This window comes from Elephantulus edwardii, unplaced genomic scaffold (genome assembly GCF_000299155.1).
Source record: "Elephantulus edwardii isolate Elephantulus edwardi_28Jun2011 unplaced genomic scaffold, EleEdw1.0 scaffold00136, whole genome shotgun sequence".
Taxonomy (NCBI): domain Eukaryota; kingdom Metazoa; phylum Chordata; class Mammalia; order Macroscelidea; family Macroscelididae; genus Elephantulus; species Elephantulus edwardii.
Genome location: NW_006399886.1, coordinates 7,946,059 through 7,953,698, shown reverse-complemented (window position 1 = coordinate 7,953,698; position 7,640 = coordinate 7,946,059). Strand labels below are relative to the sequence as shown.

Genomic DNA, 7,640 nt, shown 5'->3' with positions numbered 1-7,640 from the left:
CATCTCTGCCAGACAAAGATGGACAATGCCCTCCAGGGCACTTTATAGTCTTTGGAAACTTTCTGGAAGGTCAGCTATGAGCTGGTTCCAATACAATAGCACATGACAATAACAACAATAATAGGATTATCTAAGGAGGTGTGATGTTGTGGTAAAGGGCTGTGTTGCGAATCCAAAGATACTCCATTCTAATCCACTAGCTACTTCACAGGAAAAGATGAACCATCTCCTCCAGTGAGAATTATAGTCTCTGGAAATCTCTTGGAGGATCAGTTGTGAGTTGGTCCTTATCATCAGTATATAACAACAAGAGCAGCATTAGCGTATTTATATATGGTGACTTAGTCTGTAGAGTGTTGCAACCCTAATAGAAAGGCCATATTTCTCTGAATTTCTCTGAATTTACAAGTGAATCTCTGGAAGAAAGATGAGCAGTCTCTTCCCACATGATTTAAAACCTCTGAAAATCTGCTGATGGTCAGCTATGACTCAGTCTTGACTCAACAGCATACATACACACACACACACACACACACACACACACACACACACACACCTCTGTTGGTGGTTTTGTAAGTAGGGTCTCAGATGGTTAACTACAAAGTTCAGCATTTTTAATCTCTCTGTCACTCCATGGGAAAAAGATAGTTTCCTCCATTAAAAATTTACAGCTGAAGGTCACTATGTTGTTTTTGTTGTGTACCCTCGAGTTTGAACCGACCCATAGCTAACTCTCCAGTGGGTTTCCAGTGGCAGTTAATTGCAAGGGAGGTGATTGCTCATACTTCTCCTGTGGAACAGCTGGTGGATTTGAACTCCACGCCTTTGGGATCACAGTGCACTTCTTACCACTAGAATCAATTTGACGAAAAGACAGCAGTGATGAAAAAAAAAATAGATAGATAGATAGATAGATAGATAAATTACACACACACACACACACATACATCCCTGATATTTTCAACTGAAAGTATTTGTTTTCTATTCAATAGATATACAAGTATAATTGGAAGAATGACTCGTGTTTGAATGATATTTTATTCTGTTATAATAAGGTTACCATGAATCAGAATAAAATTGATGGCAACTAAAATAATTATTCCTCCTACTAGTAGCACCTTTTCACCTGGTTGTGATGACAAAATTTCCCATGTTCTTTGGAAAACCAAGTATCCGCTTTGAGACAAACTGATCTAGTAAATAGGTAAGAAGGGCCTTATTGTGTCTATTGTACTGGGTAAGTTTGTAAGTTAATTCATTTAGTGTGGGATACATTTAGAAAAAATATCAGTTGGCCTCAGGGAGATATTAATGCACTAGGATGGCACAGGATAGGACAGGATTAAAATTTGTTGTTCATAAGGTCCCTATGGGTCCTACTCAATTTGAGGACACCTAACAACTACTAACTATTCTATTGTGTATGTGCTGTATTTATCATGAAGGAAAATACTTTCACCAGAAAATGCACTTCACAAGGTGAAAGATCCCTATAGTTTATAGGGCTCAAGACATTAATGATCTACAAAAGGATAACATGAATGAAATAACTTTCTTACCCAGGACCTCTAGAATATATTGAGAAATATACTGCAGATACCTTCCTGGGAACTGGTAAGAATTTCAGCATTATTAATTACTCTCATTATAAAACCTGTTTATTTAATATTTCACTATCCAGAGGATAACATAAGTAACTTTTTGACCTTGAAGTTATTTAAACATTATATTGATTAAAATATTTGAGTTTTTGTGAGTTGTCTCAAATGCTTCCATAAAAGTATGGGAATGCCTATTTCAGTCTTGAAAAAAAAATTATGTTATTTTGAAGCACATAATTATTCATTATAGTATAGTGTTACTCTAAAGTGAACTTATGCCAGAAACCAAGGACAAAAGAACTTTTCAATGTATATAACAATGTATTGTCTGCAATCACCTTTAGTCATAGGTTAATAAGTATCACTTCTGAAACAATGCCTACAAACTAAATTAGCCAAAGTTAATGTCATAATTGAATTTAAGTTTTAGTGGCTAGTATATTGAATACTTCTAAAAAATCCTATTTTGAGTGGAACTTTTCATTGATTGTTATAGGTTTTGTTACTGAATATGTCAACATGACAAACTTTTATATATTTTATCTATTGTCAACAGAAATAAATTATTGGAATACAGACTCAATTGAACTTTTTATTAAACATAGCAGCCTATTAACAGTGTGAAATAATCTTACTGGTTATTAAATATTATTACACCAATGTCTGTGATGCTAGGACTTCTGAAAATTATTTTTCTATCCATTGCTTTAGTCTCCCTTGGGTGTGTGGTCTCCTGCTGCCTCAATTGTACACACATAATTTATTGTTGATCAGCATCTTTAAAATTGTCAACAGATAGACGTCCATCTTAAGAGAAGAGCGATAACTAACTCAACTCTAGAGATACTGTGGTGATGTATAATAGCCTGATGGACAATGGAGACAGAGCGAGAGTTAAAGGTTTTCCTTGCTGGATGGTTAAAGGAAAAGCTGACTTTTTATTGCTATTAGACAAAGCTTTCTGGATGGTTAAGGAAACCAGAGGCTTTTTCCATTTGTGTTGTTAGACTGAATCTGGATTTTCACATGTTGACTGAGAAACTAGCTGAAGTAATTAAGAAATTGTGTCTGTTCTTTACCTGGCTTGAGAGTGCTATTCACTAAACCTGAAATTTTACTATGTGATATTATATGCCTCTCTAACCTTCTCAAACTATTTCCTTAATGAACCCTGATCTGTGAGTGAGTAAAGGCTGAACCACTTGCAATTAATATCAAACCCAGTGATTAGTAGAAGTAGGTGAAAGAATGAGGTGGCGGAGTGGAAGTGAGGAACATGTCTGACCTTATAGGGATTATTGTTATACTTTGTTGTTCCTGGGGACAGTTTTCCTTTATGTAGTTAATGGAGGTCAGACTCAGTCATCCCATGTTGCCATTAGTGCCTTTACAGTATATAACACAATTATTAGGGTTATTTATCCAATTAGTACAAATTATTAAATAAATCATATACTATCTTCAAATGGAATCGTGGCAAGCATTGGAGTCGACTGCTTTTCTGGGAATGTGTTTGACGTGCAGGTTTGCTCTGTCCCTGGAGTGAGGATAGCCAGCCTAGGCCTAGGGTTTGAACCAGGAGGCGGCCTTAAGCCCAAAGGGCCCTCGGACCTGTGGCTCTTGGCCAAGTTCAAATTGTCTTCCTGTCAAACATTCTTCTAGGTGGTATAGCACTGGTCTGTGCGTTGCTGTACAGAGGTAACTCGTGGTTGCTGTGATGCTGAAGCCTGTGACAGTGATGTGCCAATCGTGGTAATGGGCACCCATGGTGGACAGTGTTGGCTGGAGCTTCCCGACTAAATCAAGCCTGGAAGCAGGAGCAGCATCCACTTCCAAAATGGCTTGCCTCCAGAAACTCTATGTACGAACAGTGCTCAGGCTGTTCATAGGGTCTCTATGAGTCATCTACGACTCGACAGCATTAAACAACAACATCTTCAAATGGTTATTTTTAATATTTTAATGAAGTCATTATTTTTTAATGTGTGATGGTTTTTGTTTAAATTTTATAGGTGAAAAGGAAAAGGGAGAAATTGAAAAGAGAGTGGTGACACAGCGTGTCACTGCACATCTTCAGATCAAAAAGGTTGCAACTCAAATATACATCTAGTTGTCCAAAGATAACAACCCTGGATTTGCATAAGCAATTCCCTCTACAAAGTACACTGTTCATATTTAGGCAACCTTTATAATAAATATAAGGGAAATAAAATAACTCATTAGAATGGTATTAAATGAAATATTTTATATTTAGATTAATGTTGTTCCTCATTATAATTCATGCCCAAACAAAATAAAAAGCTGGAAAGTCTGTTATACTTCTTGAGTGGACAGTTATAACATTTAATCATTTTCTGAAATGACCACATTTCATTTTATCATGAACTACTCTTAATTTATTATGAGATGTAGTCAAGGTTGGAAGAGAAGAAGTAGGAAGAGCATTCCTTTTTATGGAAAGAGTAAGCTCTCCAGAATCAGCATGGTAAATAAACATATCCTTTTGAAGAATTTTAGGTGGAACAAAATTAATGTAGTCTATATTAACTCATACTGAGCTGATTTAATTTAATTTGTTCAGTAAGTCTTTGTAATTACTTGCTATACATCTGAGAGCTGGAGAATGACTAGGGATAATAGAAGGAGAATTGATGTTTTTGAGCTGTGGTACTGGAGAAGAGTATTGAATATACTATTGGATGCTAACAGAACGAAGAGGTTTGTCTGAGAGACGATAAGACCAGACTGCTCCTTGGAGACAAGGATCCTGAAGCTTCATCTGACCTATCTTGGATATGCTGCAAGGCGGGTCCAGTCCTTGGAGAAAAACATCTTGCTTGGGAGGGTGAAGGGACAGTGCATGAGAGGAAGACCCTTGATGAGATGGATTGGTTCAGTGACTGGGGTAATTAGGGTAGGTATGTCAGGGGCAGTAAGATTGGCACAGGACAGAGCAGGGTTTAGGGCTGTTGTACATAAGATTGCTATGAGTTGCAAGTTACTCAATGGCACATAACAACAATAAGTTGTTTAGAGTCATTCTTCTAAATAAAGTGTGTTTAATTCTTCTTCTAGTTCATCTAAATCTTCCCCAATGAACCAATATTCATCAACAGGAACAGCATCAATTACTCCATTTTCCTGTTCCTCCCCTTCATTGTCCTCTTCCAAACTTCTTTCCCCATTTACACCCCTACCTCCAGATGGTTCACTTAATTGGTTTTCATCTTTTTCTCATTTGTATGTGCTAAATCTTTCAAAATTGGCAACAGTAATACATGTCTCATCTACATTTCTCAAAATGTACAGGTTCAAATCCATGTCATTTACACTCGCAGAATTGTCAGCCACGTCACCACCTATTCCCGTGTATCACGGGCATCATCTGCTTCCCCCTCATCATTAATAAACAGTTCTGGATGCAATTCAAAGACATTGTGACTGCTGATCACTAGTGTTGTCCTGCGTTGAAGTCTGCTTTCCTTCTTTCCATATCTGGATTACGATTATTAATCCTCATTTGTCTTTTCCTTTTTTTCCATGCGGGTGATTTTAGTAACCTAGAGAAGAACACTCTTGCAATGAGATCTTCTAATGAAATTTTATCTTCTGTCTCTTACATCTTTTTAAATACAAATCCAGGAAGTAAGGCATGCTGATACATGCACATATCACCCCCTCCCTGTGTTGATTTCAATAACTTCAAGGAAAGGCTTGGGCATTCTGAGTTTTTGGTTTTTTACTTTTCTGCCCCACTGTGCTTCTTGTTCACTACTTCTTCCATTTTTTTTCTCATGCCAATTATCCTTGGCATCTTTTTCAAGTTCTTCATCTCTTACATCAATTTGACACTTCATTTTACACATTTCCTCTCCAAAGTCAAGACATGAGAAAATTTACACTTATCGCCTTTAGCACATTATCCTTGTATGAAGAATGCACATACTACAGATTTGGGATCTGCACCTTTACTTGTTTTCTGAGCAGTAACTTCAAGTCTGAACAATTAATTTAGCTCCTGTAACTCCTTTTTTCTGCTCACCTTTCTTCAGTCTCTTTTCAGTTTCACATTGTGCTACCTGGCATGGATTTTGCTGACCAAATTTAAATTGATGAGTGACAAATAAATTTTGATAAGCTTCTGCTGCATGCTTGTTTCTTATTTTTTAGAACAAAACTTTTGTCTTCAATGATCTTGTCCTTCTTTTTCTGTTTCGTATTTTTGTTGCCCTTAGCCTGAGCCTATTTTGTGGGGGTGTGGGGTTTTCTGCAGAGACAGGTGGCACTGGACAGTCTTGAGCACAGCGGGACACCCTCAGATGCTCTGGCCGCACAGAACATGAGTCACTCACTCTCTGCTGAAACAAGGCCTTTGTGATATAGGTCGGTGGTCCAGGGCATTATTTAAGTCATTCATTTTATTAGCTTTTTTGCTGATACATTTAATCTCTGAAAACTCTTTTTACTTTTATAAATATCTTAATATTATAGTATGTTTTAAGTTAAGACATTTTTCAAAAAGCTCCTTAGTAACCATTGGTAAAAATCCCTGAAATAAATTGATTATTAAATGCCTAGTAAATAATTATAAATTGCCCTTTTTAGGTTCTCATAATATTCAAGATTTATCAGTTATTAAAATATAGCATTGTTTTATAAAAAGAAGAAATTACCTTGATTCATTTTCATTGACTAGTTGTGACCTGGTTCCCTTTCGTTCCCATCAAAAATTACCACAAATTCATTTTAATTTTTATTACTCTCTATTCAGAACTGATCGTTAGCTGACTTTCCAGTGATTTTTTTTCATATTTCCAACATTTTAGGGTGAGTTTAATAAATTATAATGCATCTAGACACACTTTTGCATTTTTAAAAATTAATTTTAATGAAAGTTTACAGAGACTTAGGGTTTCCAGTCATTCTTTGTTGTACTTTTCTCTCTGCTAACTCCACCCTCCCCCCAGTTCACTTTTCTCCTTGATAAGTAAAAGAAAAACTCTTTCATTGTTATGCAATCCCTCTCCCAAGTTCACTTCACTGTGCAGCCTTCATTCAGGACTCCTGTCATGACAATAATACCTAATAATATATCCCTTTTAAACAGTTCTCTCCCTCATCTGTTGCAATGCAGTATATACATCATTCCTCCCCTCCTTCTCTTTCTTCCCTCAACCCCAATGTCCAGTGATTTTTATAGGTTCTAAATAGCATGGAAGCAGATTGCTCATCTTTCTACCACAGAGAAGCTGGTAGATTACAACTGCCTGCCTTTGGATTGTCAACACAACTCCTTACCCATTAGGCCATTAGAACTCTATACCACAAACTAAATGGTTTAAAAGAACAAAAATGTATTGTTTAACTGTCTGAAGGCCAGAAGTCTAAATCAATGAATCAATTGTACCTTGTTATCTCTTCAAGCTTTCTAATGAAAAACCTTGTCTCATCCAAGTCGGTATCTCCAGCTGTTCCTTAGCTTACATATGCATTTATGCATGTTCTTTCTTCTTCCAATTGCTGCTACTTGTTTTTTCTATTTCATTTTCTTATTCCAAAGACTGGACTGAGATATACCTTCCTGTGGCTTGACCTCTATGATAAAAGAATCTAAACTAAAGACAAAAATTCTTTATAAGAGATTTCATGTGTTCCTTTGTTTTAAGTTAGAAGTAGAAGGAGATGATGAGAAAAGGTAACAGAGGTTTGCACCTAAAACATATAGAAAGTAAATTCATTTAATCCTCCAGTAATATAATTGTTAATGTCACAGTAAGTCAGTACATGGCTGTGACATCAGGAGTATTTGGATCAGAGTCATAATTTTTGTGAGGTATACACGTGATAATAATACAAGTGACCTAAGAAAGAGCACAGATAAAAATCTTATTCATTTAGTCCATCATCATAAACCATGTTTTTGTTGCTACTATTTGTCATCAAGTCAGAACCAACTGATAGCCAGCCCTCCTGCAGGTTTTCAGAGGCAATAGTTGCTTGGCTGGAGATTGCCCATCTTTCTCTTATAGAGCAGCTAGT

At 36.4% G+C, this 7,640-nt stretch overlaps 1 pseudogene; it reads right to left on the bottom strand.

The window, feature by feature from the left end:
* Nucleotides 1–4,637: 4,637 nt before the first annotated feature.
* The window catches only part of LOC102873016, a 30,236-nt pseudogene continuing 27,233 nt past the window's right edge, over nucleotides 4,638–7,640 (bottom strand).